Raw genomic sequence first — 16,487 nt, 5'->3', positions numbered from 1 at the left:
GACAAATTGTACCCAGTATGAAAACATTCACGCTCGTTTATTGCGATAAGAGTTAGCAAAAAACTTTTATTTAAACACAATCAGATAATCTGTAATGAAAACTCTACACCTTTTCAACATGTGGATTCCCTGGAGAAAAGAAAAAAATATGCACAAAAGTTGCTTGTTTGAATGTCCTCACCGTCAGCATTCACCACAAGAACGTGTTAAATTATAGTACTTTCATCAACTGTATAAGAGATACATGATGACACATATTTCTGTTAAATAAAATGCGACATGTACAAAAAAAAAAAAAAAAAAAAAAGAAACAAGTGAACAAGTTGACATGAACAAGATGTGAATGAAGGTGTGTAGTGGACCAGTAATCATCACATGTGGAGATTAATACCACCACAAAAATTGTGACAACAATATAATAACAGAAAAATGTTATCTGTGCGACAATAGAGGCACAATAAAAAACTTCAAATAACTGACACCAGACAAAAACAAGTGTTTTATGTGTAGAGGAACAGTGTGTCAGTAGAAGAAAAGAATAATTTTAACTGTGTAACAACAATGGCAAGATACAAAATTTTAAATGTTCTCTCTGTCTGTTCTGCTTCTAGATCAACAAGAGAGCATGAGAATATTACATAGTTTCCCACAAGAGTATTATGTATGCTGATACTTTGTGGACAAACGTAGCATAAAATATCGTATGTCAGATATTATCCTATATTAAATCGAAAATGATTCACACAAAATGAGTACAATATACAAGGAAAAATGTTACACCGTTTCAGCAGCATTACACAAATCGCAAGTTCAACTTGCTGATACATGATGGTTGATTGAGATGGCACATAACAGAAAGCACGGTGCCTAGTGACTGTGGTACCAGTATTATGCCACACGAGTCCACAGGGCGAAAACATTATCACTTGCCCCACCGGACCTCAGTCCCACACGGGTCCGAGTCAGTGGGTGACTGGAGAGTATGGATTTCATGGACAGTGGCAAGGACCAGTTGCATTTGTACCCCTGGATACTGAACGGGAACAGGCAGTATCAGGCATACTTCCCTCATGTTTATGGCAGTGTCTTGTGGACCAAGCGAATCTCACCGGCGAAATGGCAGTGCATGATATCATGAAGGCGCAGTATTGACGGTCTCGTGCACAGAAGGGATGGTTCAATATATATTCTCTTTGAGAATGATATTTCATGCGTGTTGTTCGCGGTTGTGGTTTTAGATTATAAAAGTGTTGTTCTACTTCAGACGACTCTACGATGTTCGTAGCTCCGGTAAGAGCAGGACGAGACTGGAAACTGGAATAGCACAAGTGGCAGTCTCTACTAGTCGTGGGTTAACTGAAGGTGACGTAGTGCTGATTGTTACTGTCACTACAGATGATAACTGGTTGGTATTCTCACGAGTTGAAAAGCGGCTATATTTTGGTTGACTATTTCACAGCAAAGAACTGTGGGTGACTATGGTGTGGCTGACTGGTTGGGTAATAAGAGCATTAAAATTAAGAATTTATTGTTGTGGGCTGCAGAATGTCACTCTGGGAATGATATCTTGTTGCCAAAGAATGGTGAAGCCTCATTTGTACCCTCTAGTTGCTGTCGGAGGGTCAGGCAGCGTCCAGGGCCAACACCAGCCCAGGCGCCCGGCTGCCTGCTCTGTTCAAGTTTTCGACCAGTAGATTGTCTCGCCGGTGTGTCCTCCGTCCTTTGGATGTCCCTCTGTGGAATCGGCCAGGTAGGCTAGCCCACATGACAAAGAATTCCTGCTGTTCCATGAGCTGTGATGGCCTGACTCGAATTTGTATCGGCGGTCCTCCATTAGCTGGGTCGGCAACCGTGTCGTTGTCTCCACTGAGAATAAGCGTGCCCATCTGCGTTCTCCAGAAACTGTATGGCACGTGCTCATGTTGTCTCGTTTCTGTTCCGGGCCTGCGCACATTTTATACTTGCCAAATCTGGGATTGAATCACAAGGATTCTTTTACACACAAAACATATAAAGTATGTTAAATCAATATAAACAGTGAGATATTTGATAATATACTAAGGGTAGAAAGAATTTCTGTCTTATACTTATGCCACTTTGTGCACTTGGAAGATCATAACACCTAATCTTGTTGAGCCGTGGTAAAACTTACTGTTTTGAAGAGCGCGCCGCAGCGCGTAATGTGAAGCAGTCGCCCTCCGTTTCTGCCGATGGCGCCGCTGTGGCAATTGCAGCTTTGGTGTCTCCCTCTGGTGGGAAAGGGGAAGGGTTGCCTGTTCACGTGCATTTAAGGGGCGCTATGAGCTCGCCAGTCGGACAGTCTGGGGCAGTCTCTCGTCCCCAGATTGCTAGTCTGTCTCTCGTCCGCATTTGTTAGGCAGTTAGTGTCTGTCTGTCGTTCGGATCAACCTTTAAAGCCGACAAAATGAGAGTCTTTCCACTCCGCCAGTAAGAGAACTCAGCGAGTGGTCGCCCGGTCGGAGCTTAGTTCCTGCATCTGAGTCTGCGTGTTAGGCCGCCAGTCGGCTCGAGTTTGCTCAGGCAATGCTCATTGGCGGTTGGATCGATCGGTTGGTCGGTCGCTTACTGAGACACAAGATGACTTGTCCGTCTTGCGTCGGCGCATGTGAGTACGCCACGTGAGTCCAGTGGGCCGCGGCGTGTAGCGAGGGGTAGTGACTTCGCGGTCGACACGAGAGCAACAGGAGTCAACCCACGACATCAGTCTGGCCGGTGCGAGCTGCGACGCCGTGAGACGGGAGATCGGCGCGCCTTCCTGCGTCCGTTGAAGCGGCTGGCACCGGACGGTTCGGGAAAGCGATTTGGGGGTGCTGCGCCAGGTCTTCTCGAGATATCGCAGTTTATTAGGAGTTAAGTGATTGGTGATATGTTGTTTGATTTACTCTTGTTAAATTCCACTTGTTTTCTTGGTGAGGTCACCAGCCGTTTTACTTTGGGGTTGTCCCACCATTCTTATCCGTTTGCCCACCCTCGGGAAGGTGGTTGTTTATAAATTGGGTGGTCCGTTTTTCCCCTGTGGAGCAGGGGCGGGTTAGAGCAACCTGCAGTTCGGGTTGTTCGCTAATCTCCCTATCAGTCTACCGTACGTTAGTAGCTGCCTCTGTCATGTTTGTCGGATTTGATGTGTTAACGAATTTATTGCTTGGAATGTAACGGCCTAATACCTGAAATATTTTTTGATCTTTGGAAACTTTGATATTATTGCCTATGATCTTGATAGGCGGTATGTGTGTACTGTAGGGCATCTTAACTATTGTTTGGCCAACCTTGTAGAATTTTATATAAGATTGCATTTCATGGGCTTTTATTTAAATGATCATTTTAGTATATAAAGTTGCCACCCTTCCACCGTAAGACTATTCTTAGAAGTTGCACCTTCGGTGGCAAGGTTAATATTTTAATTGTTAGTGTTTTGTACCATTTCCATCCCTCCTACGGGGGGTGCATAGTTCGTGTGCTTGTGTAAATTGTTAAAACTCTTAGTTTAAAGTTATCTGGTGTGTTGCAGATTTGCACCAGTGTAGTGTTTCAGATGCTGTTGTGAGCGGTCGGAACTACGGCCGTGTCAAAAGGGAGCGGCAAGGTTCTCTGCCCGAAAGCTCATACAGTCAAAACTTGTTTCTTGCTGCCTCTGAATAAATTGGAATTTTAATATTTAGAGGGTGCTTTCTGATTATAATTTTAAAACTGTTTCTTTTAAAAAATGCTTTTAGGCACTATTAAAGTGAATAAAATTCCCATTTGTTAAAAGGAATTTGGTTATGATTTCATCAGTTACTCTCTGGCAACTACTTCCATGCTTACATAGTGTGATTAAATGTGTTAATGTTCTTGATGAATCGCTAGTAAATAAAATAAATTCTTAAGAATATTCTTTGAAAATAAATCACGGTTCACTTGTATAGGCTCTGTCTGTGGCCATACAGAACTCCTGTGATAGGCTGGGATGTGACGGTATCGATGTTGTTGACAATGCTGACTTTTGGAACTGGAATTAATGTTCTGTCACAGCATCCCAAGCCTGTGGAACCTTCTTGCTTGTAAGTTGGCAGAGTCGAGGAGTTGACAAGTTTACATTTATAAATCTCTTATAAAAACTGATTATGCCCCGATATCTTCTTAACTGCGCCTTGATTCGTAAAGGCAACGTTCTGCGACTGCCGTATCGTTACACTATTGCAATCTGACTTGCCGTTGGTATTCTCTACAACCAATTTCGAGAGTACGCACCATATGACATATATATGTCTTGCCACATTGGCAAAGTATCTGATAGACCCCTGCTTTTCGTAATCTGAGGTCGTCTTCCACACTTCAAGCAGAGCCCTTGTTTTAGATGGCGGGAAGAAGACTGTCTACACTTGGTGTTCCCGGAAAATTCGTTCTGTCTTTGTGGATAATGGACTAGAAAAACGAATAAACGGAAGCCACATCTGCGCGAGGTTCCTCTTCTGCTTCCGCAGTTGCACCGTGGGTGTAGGACGTAGGGCTCTCCGTATTTGCCGCTCTTTCTAGCCGTTCTTCCGGAACACTGTCCTCAGACGTCCGAGTTCTTGGTGGAGACTTTCTGTGTCAGAGAGGTTGAAAGTTTTGAGAATCCCTTTCCTCTGCGTCGTGGAACAGGTTGCTGGGCATCTTCTACTGGCACTTTCTGTGGCTTAATATGCTGCTAGCTCTTCTTTTCGCCAGTTTGTCTAGAAAGGAGAGCTCTTTATCCACTTTGAGTTCCATCGTAAAACTGATGCTCTTGTGTATGGAAATGAGATATGAGTGTCCGTCATTCAGCTTGTCTCTTACATATGGGTATATGACGAAGGTGTTGTCCATATACCGGAAGAAACAGGTAGGGTCCCACTGGGCTGACTGCAGGGCGCCTTCCTCTCAATGTTCTATATGTGTGTTGGGGACAACTGGTGAAAGTGGATTCCCTGTACCTACTCGTTCCGTCTGCTCGTAACAGTCATAGTCTAGTAGGAAGTACGTCGACGTCAGAAAGTGTCTAATTACGTTGGTCGTCACCCTGTCAAATTTCGGCCAGTATAGCTAAGCTACCCGTGGTCTAGGGGTAGCGTCTTTGATTCATAATCAAAACGTCTTCGGTCCCGGGTTTGATCCCCGCCACTGCCTGAATTTTGATAAATAATCAGCATTGGCGGCCGAAGACTTCCGGCATAAGAAGTCAGCCTCATTCTGCCAACGGCATTGTCAAAGAGGGCGGAGGAGTGGATAGAGGTTCAGGGCACTCTTTTGTCCTAGGGGTGGGAAATTGCCCCTAAAGGCGGAAGAATCAGCAATGATCAACGACATGAGGATGCAGAAGGCAATGGAAACCACTGCATTAAAGACACGTAACGTGTATTCACAGGACATGTGGCCTGTAATTGAAGAAGTGTCATGATGATCTCTCCATTGGCAAAAGATTCAGGAATAGTCCCCCATTCGGATCTCCGGGAGGGGACTGCCAAGGGGGAGGTTACCATGAGAAAAAGATTGTATAATCAACGAAAGGATAACGTTCTACGAGTCGGGGGGTGGACTGTCAGAAGCTTGAACGTGGTAGGGAAATTAGAAAAGCTGAAAAGGGAAATGAAAAGTCTCAATCTAGATATAGTAGGGGTCAGTGAAGTGAAGTGGAAGGAAGACAAGGATTTCTGGTCAGATGAGTATCGGGTAATATCAACAGCAGCAGAAAATGGTATAACAGGTGTAGGATTCGTTATGAATAGGGAGGTAGGGCAGAGGGTGTGTTACTGTGAACAGTTCAGTGACCGGGTTGTTCTAATCAGAATCGACAGCAGACCAACACCGACAACGATAGTTCAGGTATAAATGCCGACGTCGCAAGCTGAAGATGAACAGATAGAGAAAGTGTATGAGAATACTGAAAGGGTAATGCAGTATGTAAAGGGGGATGAAAATCTAATAGTCATGGGCGACTGGAATGCAGTTGTAGGGGAAGGAGTAGAAGAAAAGGTTACAGGAGAATATGGGTTTGGGACAAGGAATGAAAGAGGAGAAAGACTAATTGAGTTCCGTAACAAGTTTCAGCTAGTAATAGCGAATACCCTGTTCAAGAATCACAAGAAGGAGGAGGAGGAGGAGATTAGTGTTTAACGTCCCGTCGACAACGAGGTCATTAGAGACGGAGCGCAAGCTCGGTGTGGGAAGGATGAGGAAGGAAATCGGCCGTGCCCTTTCAAAGGAACCATCCCGGCATCAAGAATCACAAGAGGAGGAGGTATACTTGGAAAAGGCCGGGAGATACGGGAAGATTTCAATTAGATTACATCATGGTCAGACAGAGATTCCGAAATCAGATACTGGATTGTAAGGCGTACCCAGGAGCAGATATAGACTCAGATCACAATATAGTAGTGACGAAGAGTAGGCTGAAGTTCAAGACATTAGTCAGGAAGAATCAATACGCAAAGAGGTGGGATACGGAAGTACTAAGGAATGACGAGATACGTTTGAAGTTCTCTAATGCTATAGATACAGCAATAAGGAATAGCGCAGTAGGCAGTACAGTTGAAGAGGAATGGACATCTCTAAAAAGGGCCACCATAGAAGTTGGGAAGGAAAGCATAGGTACAAAGAAGGTAGCTGCGAAGAAACCATGGGTAACAGAAGAAATACTTCAGTTGATTGATGAAAGGAGGAAGTACAAACATGTTCCGGGAAAATCACGAATACAGAAGTACAAGTCGCTGAGGAATGAAATAAATAGGAAGTGCAGGGAAGCTAAGAAGAAATGGCTGCAGGAAAAATGTGAAGACATCGAAAAAGATATGATTGTCGGAAGGACAGACTCAGCATACAGGAAAGTCAAAATAACCTTTGGTGACATTAAAAGCAACGGTGGTAACATTAAGAGTGCAACGGGAATTCCACTGTTAAATGCAGAGGAGAGAGCAGATAGGTGGAAAGAATACATTGAAAGCCTCTATGAGGGTGAAGATTTGTCTGATGTGATAGAAGAAGAAACAGGAGTCGATTTAGAAGAGATAGGGGATCCAGTATTAGAATCGGAATTTAAAAGAGCTTTGGAGGGATTACGGTCAAATAAGGCAGAAGGGATAGATAACATTCCATCAGAATTTCTGAAATCATTGGGGGAAGTGGCAACAAAACGACTATTCACGTTGGTGTGTAGAATATATGAGTCTGGCGACATACCATCTGACTTTCGGAAAAGCATCATCCACACAATTCCGAAGACGGCAAGAGCTGACAAGTGCGAGAATTATCGCACAATCAGCTTAACACCTCATGCATCGAAGCTGCTTACAAGAATAATATACAGAAGAATGGAAAAGAAAATTGAGAATGCGCTAGGTGACGATCAGTTTGGCTTTAGGAAAAGTAAAGGGACGAGAGAGGCAATTCTGACGTTACGGCTAATAATGGAAGCAAGACTAAAGAAAAATCAAGACACTTTCATAGGATTTGTCGATCTGGAAAAAGCGTTCGACAATATAAAATGGTGCAAGCTGTTCGAGATTCTGAAAAAAGTGGGGGTAAGCTATAGGGAGAGACGGGTCATATACAATATGTACAACAACCAAGAGGGAATAATAAGAGTGGACGACCAAGAACGAAGTGCTCGTATTAAGAAGGGTGTAAGACAAGGCTGTAGCCTTTCGCCCCTACTCTTCAATCTGTACATCGAGGAAGCTATGATGAAAATAAAAGAAAGGTTCAGGAGTGGAATTAAAATACAAGGTGAAAGGATATCAATGATACGATTCGCTGATGACATTGCTATCCTGAGTGAAAGTGAAGAAGAATTAAATGATCTGATGAACAGAATGAACAGTCTAATGAGTACACAGTATGGGCTGAGAGTAAATCGGAGAAAGGCGAAGGTAATGAGAAGTAGTAGAAATGAGAACAGCGAGAAACTGAACGTCAGGATTGATGGTCACGAAGTCAATGAAGTTAAGGAATTCTGCTACCTAGGCAGTAAAATAACCAATGACGGACGGAGCAAGGAGGACATCAAAAGCAGACTCGCTATGGCAAAAAAGGCATTTCTGGCCAAGAGAAGTCTACTAATATCAAATACCGGCCTTAATTTGAGGAAGAAATTTCTGAGGATGTACGTCTGGAGTACAGCATTGTATGGTAGTGAAACATGGACTGTGGGAAAACCGGAACAGAAGAGAATCGAAGCATTTGAGATGTGGTGCTATAGACGAATGTTGAAAATTAGGTGGACTGATAAGGTAAGGAATGAGGAGGTTTTACGCAGAATCGGAGAGGAAAGGAATATGTGGAAAACACTGATAAGGAGAAGGGACAGGATGATAGGGCATCTGCTAAGACATGAGGGAATGACTTCCATGGTACTAGAGGGAGCTGTAGAGGGCAAAAACTGTAGAGGAAGACAGAGACTGGAATACGTCAAGCAAATAATTGAGGACGTAGGTTGCAAGTGCTACTCTGAGATGAAGAGGTTAGCACAGGAAAGGAATTCGTGGCGAGCCGCATCAAACCAGTCAGTAGACTGATGACAAAAAAGAAAAAGAAAAAGAAAGCTCACAACGATGTCGGTATCCTTAATCTTAAAGTTATTAGGGCGCCCAACAAAATCCACAGAGCTGCGAATGTGATGGGAACCCTTCTCGAAGTAGAGGTTAAGCAAATCCTTCGAGTAACTAGCGGATGAGTACGCCAGGGCACCAAGATTGCTGACAATTGGGCGTAAAGACACCTCAATTCTGTAAACTTTCTGCTGTCCATGAAGTCTCGGTGGAACTGATGGTCCCTATCATAGCTTCTTAACAACATTGTCTGGCTAGCTGAATTCTTTGAGAAGCGCCCTAGTCCTCATCTGCACTTTCTTGGTAGGATCGGTGTCGATCTTATGGTATGCACTGTCTTTTCTAGCAGGGCTCGTCGCATTTCTCCACTGTAATACTGGCGAGAAAGGAGCACAGTTGCGTTGCCTTTGTCGGGTGGTAAGCTCACGATGTCTGGATCTCCTCTCAGTTAACGAAAGACTTCCTTCTCCCTGCTAGAGATGTTCGGTTACTTAGGTCTTGTCCGCGTGAGATCACGTCACGTTTCGCGACGTACTTCATCAGCTGCTTCAGGTGGAAATCGTGCAACTACCAGCTCTACTGTGCTGATGGCGCCCGTGGTAGGAGCGGATTTAGGATTGGGTACAAAACTGAGACTTTTCTTAAGAACTGCAACTGCTCCCTCATCGAGTTTCTTGGCCGTGAGATTGATGATTGTCTTCAGGGAACATCAGATGGTTGTCTCTCTGCCCACATATCTATCATTTGGGAGAAAGAGCGTGGTAAATTTTCGCGTTACAATGGATGCGCAGCACACTCCTGTTTTGACATCATGCAGAGGCTCTTGAGTTAATTTATGATGATTTGCGGAACTTCAGCGTCGATTGTTCTTTGAGTTCAGGTACTCCGATAAGGGAAACCACACTTCATAACGAACACAGCATTGCAGGATTAAGCTCTCCGTCAAACACAGATTGCAATAACCAGTTGCAGTACTGCCGTCGATCAACAGTTTCCGAACTGGTTAGTCGATGCGCTACCATTACTTTGTAAGGTTTCGCTTTGAGTTTGCGAACAGCTCAGCAGGCAGCTGATGCTGGCGCAGCAGTGTGAAGCATGTTAAACCTTTATGATTGAAGACGCAAAATCCTAATTACGTCCCTTTATATTAGTTTCGGAGTGGGTATTTCTAGAAAATAGGCAGCGAACAGAGTTAGTAATAAAGTAATAATAAACTAAAACGTGCTTGATGCTGAAGTTTTACGCATAAACAACTAATATTTAGTAAGAGAAAAACTGTTTTCCTTTCGTTATTTTATGGGTCTGTAAGGGAGAAAAAGTTTAGAAAGTTAGAAGAGTGTCTACTGGTGAGAAGTACGATGATGGGATTCCTAGGACAGTTTACATTCACTTGGCAATGTTGCTCGTTCAAGAAGGGGATGGGATTTACAGGAAAGATCAAGGAAAATGCGTAATATGACCTCACTATAACCTTCCTAATAAAGCACCCTCTTTCACCACGTCGAGTATATTTTCGTTTAGTGCCACATAATGTGACACTTTATTCTCTGTGAATAGAGGAATGACATATAATTTATGTTAATGTTGCCTACTCCATATGCAAGGGTCTTGACAGATAGGAGAAGAGTTGAACTCTTGCATCTGAAACTGATTCAGCAAAGAAACGACGCAGTGGAAACGCAAGGGTCCACTGGGGGCCAAAAAGCACAATAACCCTGGTTTCGGTGTGGGGCATCGGTGGAGTGGGTGAACTGCTGTGGCCTGTAGGGGGGGTTGTGGACCACTGGTGGATCGAACTCTCTCCGTCGTTTCTAGGTCCCCGGTTCAATGCACAATACGCAAGTAATACAACACATTTTTTCGCCCAATTTTGGTTGGAAATGTGGGTAATTTGTTCTGGGACAGCGTGGAATATTTCCACTTCAGCAGCTATAGTTTCATTCTATTCCATTAGGTGGCGGTGGTATACGAGGGCTTCAGTATGGCGTCTGTAACGGAAGTGCGTTCCAAGCAGAAAGCTTTCACTGAGTTTCTTTTGGCGGAAAACCAGAGCATCGCATATACTCGTAGGCTGTCGCAGAATGTCTAAGGAGACAAGACCATGAGCAAAAACACGGTGAGTCGTTGGGCGAAGCGACTATCATCACCGCCACAAGGTCGCGCCAACCTGCCCCATCTCCCGCGTGCCGGCCGGCCGCTCACATTTGTGACTCCTGCCATGTTGGAACGTTCGGACACTCTCATTCGAGGTGATCGACGGCTCACAATTAAACACGCCACTGCACAACGGGACGCCTCTGTCGGTAATGCTTACACGCTCGTCCATCAGTTGGATTACTCAAAGGTATGTGCCCGCTTGCTTCCTCTCCGTCTAACACAAGGCTATAAAGAACAACGAGCGGCCATCTGTGCGGAATTGCATGCGCGTTACGAGGCTGATCGTTACAATTTTTTGTCGAAGATCGTCACGGGCAGTGAAACACTGGTTCATCATTTCGAACCTAAAACAAACGTCGATCCATGCAGTGGAGCCACACCACCACTTCTCCGAAGAAAAAGTTCAAAGCCGCACCCTCTGCCGGTAATGTCGTGGTGACTGTCTCCTGGGACTCTCAAAGAGTTATTTTGTTTGATGTCCTTCCTCATGGTGCAATAATCAACTAGGAAGTGCATTCTGCTACCCTCAGGAAACGACTTAAGTATGTTCGTCGCCAGTAAAATGCAAAGAAACTTCTCCTTCGCCATGACAACTCAAATCTGCGCACCAGAGAGTAGTTCGCAAAACTTCATTGGACTGCTCTTCCTCACCCACCTCACAGTCCGGGTCTCACACCTTCCGACTTCCCTCTGTTTGGCAAGTGAAGGATGCACTTCAAGAAGCATTACTTGGATGATGGGGAGGTTATGATGCAGCCACAAGAAGGCTATCGCTACAGTGGTACCATGCGGGCATACACGACCTTCCACTAAGGTGGCGTGAGGCCTTCACACTAAACGGATATTACGTTGAAAAATGGGTTTTATAGCCGGAAGAGTGGGAAATAATACGGTGTATTGAATCCTGAATCAAACCAACCTGCTTTCAGAAAAAAAAAACTGTTGCATTACTTATTGGATGCACCTCGTAAATAGGGGAGAGTATTGCAACTGGGCGATGGTGTCCCTAGAAACACTAGATGTTTCTTGTCGGTGTTTCAGTCTGATTTGAGTCACATGAAGGAATACGCGCTAGAAACCACCTTGAGTAGTTTCCGGCATTTTTCAATGTTTTATTGTTGTGAGATGTGAGATTGTATTTTGTGCAGCATTCGTAAATAGTACGAGTTCATCAAATTTAAGTGCTTTTGGAGGATATTGTTAATTCTTCAGCTTTAAAGTCTAGTGTCTAGGAAATCTGGATACTCTGATCGCTACACAAACATTCAAACAAATCGTATTAACGAGTTTTATTACAAAATAAAAATTACAATACATAAGTTTTGCAAGTACACACATGTGTCGCAAGCAAATGGCGACATACGAAATAATAAATCTTCTTCTGTATAAAGAGTTCCAAGTGAACATAGTGAGTACAAGCGAAGGGAATAGGATTGCCGCTGCTATACAAGTGCCTAATCTTGAAGCTGCTATTGAATTGGGCGTCACCGGTATGTCGCGCCGCTTATTTCCTCTTCACGTAGGAGTCGCTGCTGTCGCGTTGTCGGTCAGCCTGTGATTGGCTCACTTCTCACAGCCATCATCTCTTGTCTATTGTTACCGATTGGCGTGCCGGTGCTCGACTTCACCCTGTAGCACAAAGCTTTGTGTTGAGCAAAATGCAGTATATTTTTAAAGCTACTCGTAGTTAAATAACATGTAGACAGTGAAGTCATGCTTTATCGGTCGCGTACCGTATTGTACCTTGAAATGGAAGGTGTTCTACCATGGAATACGTGATGTTTGCAAATGAGCTAAGTTTCTGTAATGTCTTAACAATTTTCCCTGTTTTGTAAGTGGAACTTTGTGTTATTAGCCACTAGCTGCTCCTTCAAAACTTTTTATTGTGTAACTGATTTTTGGTAGTACCTCATCTTAATTTTGTTTCACTTAATGATTATTGGTGTGCAGTAAAGTAATAATGTGTCAACAAATAGATTATTAGACACAGGACTGAGAAGATTTTCTTGATTTCAACACTTTTAACTTTGAATAAAGTACTGTTGCTGTGTGTTTCGGAATCCACGTGACTCCGTACGTCCCCCTAATAACTGGCTGATCAGGTGGTTCCTTTCGTATAAACATTAATTTTTCAGATTATAAGGCATCACAAAGTATCAGACAAGAAGACCTACTCAAAAGGCGGTAAAAAACGGGAAGGGCAACTATTCTTATTTGCAACTGGAATCATTATATATACTATAATTACTTCAAACGAAATTATAATCATTGACTTTCATAGATTGAATGAAAATTAGCTTCAAGCCAACATGTCATTGTTGATTTGGTGACGAATTACCGTGTAAGTAGTTAGTGTTCATGGAAAAGATGTTATTTTGAAAAAGTTCATCGGACTTCGAATTAAGATGCAGGTTTGACATTTTAATAATACAATAACTAATGATTGAGCGATTACGCCGCTCGATCGTTGCGTCACCAAACCAGCCTCTTCCAACTTAATTAATGTCTTGCTTTAATTAAAACAGACCTGAGAATTTTTCCGTTTTATAGAATGAAACAGATTTAAAATGCAATAATCCGATTATTATTAACAAAAAATTACATCAACTCCAACTTACGTCCGTATCGTGTCTATGCCACAATAATAATAAGAAGAGAATCTAGTGCCGCATATTTCACAAGTGGAACAATTATCAAAGAATAAAGATTGGTGTAACATCAGTGTGTTAAAGATATTGATATTTTCCAATAATTTGCTTTTACATAAGTACAACCAAAAGAAATAGTTTCTTGCTGTTGGTTCAATAGTGTTGACGTAAACTCGCAAACGTTTTAACTGAAATAATATTAGTAGCTGTTACGCGGCACTCCAATATCATTGGACATTGTTATGTATTATGTCCCTACATCATTATTTAATTAGGCACAACAGTTCGCCCCTGCATTTTCATCAAAAGATACAGGGTGTTTCAAAAATGACCGGTATATTTGAAACGGCAATAAAAACTAAACGAGCAGCGATAGAAATACACCGTTTGTTGCAATATGCTTGGGACAACAGTACATTTTCAGGCAGACAAACTTTCGAAATTACAGTAGTTACAATTTTCAACAACAGATGGCGCTGCGGTCTGGGAAACTCTATAGTACGATATTTTCCACATATCCACCATGCGTAGCAATAATATGGCGTAGTCTCTGAATGAAATTACCCGAAACCTTTGACAACGTGTCTGGCGGAATGGCTTCACATGCAGATGAGATGTACTGCTTCAGCTGTTCAATTGTTTCTGGATTCTGGCGGTACACCTGGTCTTTCAAGTGTCCCCACAGAAAGAAGTCACAGGGGTTCATGTCTGGCGAATAGGGAGGCCAATCCACGCCGCCTCCTGTATGTTTCGGATAACCCAAAGCAATCACACGATCATCGAAATATTCATTCAGGAAATTAAAGACGTCGGCCGTGCGATGTGGCCGGGCACCATCTTGCATAAACCACGAGGTGTTCGCAGTGTCGTCTAAGGCAGTTTGTACCGCCACAAATTCACGAAGAATGTCCAGATAGCGTGATGCAGTAATCGTTTCGGATCTGAAAAATGGGCCAATGATTCCTTTGGAAGAAATGGCGGCCCAGACCAGTACTTTTTGAGGATGCAGGGACGATGGGACTGCAACATGGGGCTTTTCGGTTCCCCATATGCGCCAGTTCTGTTTATTGACGAAGCCGTCCAGGTAAAAATAAGCTTCGTCAGTAAACCAAATGCTGCCCACATGCATATCGCCGTCATCGATCCTGTGCACTATATCGTTAGCGAATGTCTCTCGTGCAGCAATGGTAGCGGCGCTGAGGGGTTGCCGCGTTTGAATTTTGTATGGATAGAGGTGTCAACTCTGGCGCATGAGACGATACGTGGACGTTGGCGTCATTTGGACCGCAGCTGCAACACGGCGAACGGAAACCCGAGGCCGCTGTTGGATCACCTGCTGCACTAGCTGCGCGTTGCCCTCTGTGGTTTCCGTACGCGGTCGCCCTACCTTTCCAGCACGTTCACCCGTCACGTTCCCAGTCCGTTGAAATTTTTCAAACAGATCCTTTATTGTATCGCTTTTCGGTCCTTTGGTTACATTAAACCTCCGTTGAAAACTTCGTCTTGTTGCAACAACACTGTGTTCTAGGCGGTGGAATTCCAACACCAGAAAAATCCTCTGTTCTAAGGAATAAACCATGTTGTCTACAGCACACTTGCACGTTGTGAACAGCACACGCTTACAGCAGAAAGACGACGTACAGAATGGCGCACCCACAGACTGCGTTGTCTTCTATATCTTTCACATCACTTGCAGCACCATCTGTTGTTGAAAATTGTAACTACTGTAATTTCGAAAGTTTGTCTGCCTGAAAATGTACTGTTGTCCCAAGCATATTGCAACAAACGGTGTATTTCTATCGCTGCTCGTTTAGTTTTTATTGTCGTTTCAAATATACCGGTCATTTTTGAAACACCCTGTATGTTATAGTGGGCAAGCCAGTTCGTCAGAAGAAGGCAACGGCATACGATCTCCTACAGGACCATGCTTAGTATTGTACTGCGGTGTTCAAGACATTATCCGGATAGCTGACTGCTTTACTTATTTGTTACTATGGCACATGACTACCTTGTACCTTGGAACAGTTTTTCAGTTTTGGAAAAACCTTAACTTTTCCGAAGTAATTTTCGTAATTTCAAAAAGTAACTACAGCACACAAAGTAAATACTATCATTTGAAAATGGAATAAGAAAATATATATCAAACCTCTGTTACAGAGCTGACTACAGAAGAAATCGTGATATGTGTTACCAGGTACAGCTCTCTCCCCTAAAGCTGTCAGCACACGGACCGTACATTCGAGCGTCAACGTGGAGCGTGCCGAGTTTCTGACGTCACAGCGTGGGAAAAGCACCTTGGCGAGTCTTTCCGAACGTTCAGAGCAGTATCTAACATGTGAGCTTCTAAACGTGCGTTTGAACAAATCCCAGTGAGACGGAAGAGCGCCACCAATGTCACAGTAGCGTCTCAAAATGCCATATTGGATTTCAGTTGAAGGCCGTTTCTAACAAGGAAAACTCCCCATCTCACCCAAATTTAATGGTAAAAAGGCCCAGTGGACATACAGTCAAAACCTGAACACAGATAAAGCCTTATACAGGAAGAAGGTGTACTGAACTGTGAAAAAATAAGTAAAATAGGAACAGGGAACTGTCCAAGGACAAGATGTGCAACATCGAGCGAAGTACGTCGTTGTGGTTGTGTGATCACTGTGCTGGACTGCACAGTGAGATATCCATGTTCAATCCTCCCACGACCCCCATATTTTTCCCCCCTACATTATCAACTTTCCGACCGGTCATTGACGTGCGCGTTCTCCTTCTGTAATCTAGGCAATTTTCATACTATACATTGGTTACAGAAAATGAGCCATGTCGTAAGAATATACACTGAAGCACCAAAGAAACTGGTATAGGCATGCGTATTCAAATACAGACACATGAAAACAGGCAGAGTATGGTGATCCGATCGGCAACGCCTATATAAGACAACAAGTGTCCGGCGCTGTTACAATGGCAGGTTATCAAGATTTAAGTGAATTTGAACGTGGTGTTGTAGTCGGCGCCCGAGCGATGGGTCATAATATCTCCGAGGTAGCGACGAAGTGGAGATTTTCGCGTACGATCGTTTCACAAGTGTACGGCGAATATCAGAAACCCGGTAAAACATCAAGTCTCC

Source organism: Schistocerca nitens, chromosome 9 (genome assembly GCF_023898315.1).
Source record: "Schistocerca nitens isolate TAMUIC-IGC-003100 chromosome 9, iqSchNite1.1, whole genome shotgun sequence".
Classification (NCBI taxonomy): Eukaryota; Metazoa; Arthropoda; class Insecta; order Orthoptera; family Acrididae; genus Schistocerca; species Schistocerca nitens.
The sequence above is the reverse complement of the archived record's forward strand: the minus strand, read 5'-3'. Positions refer to the sequence as shown.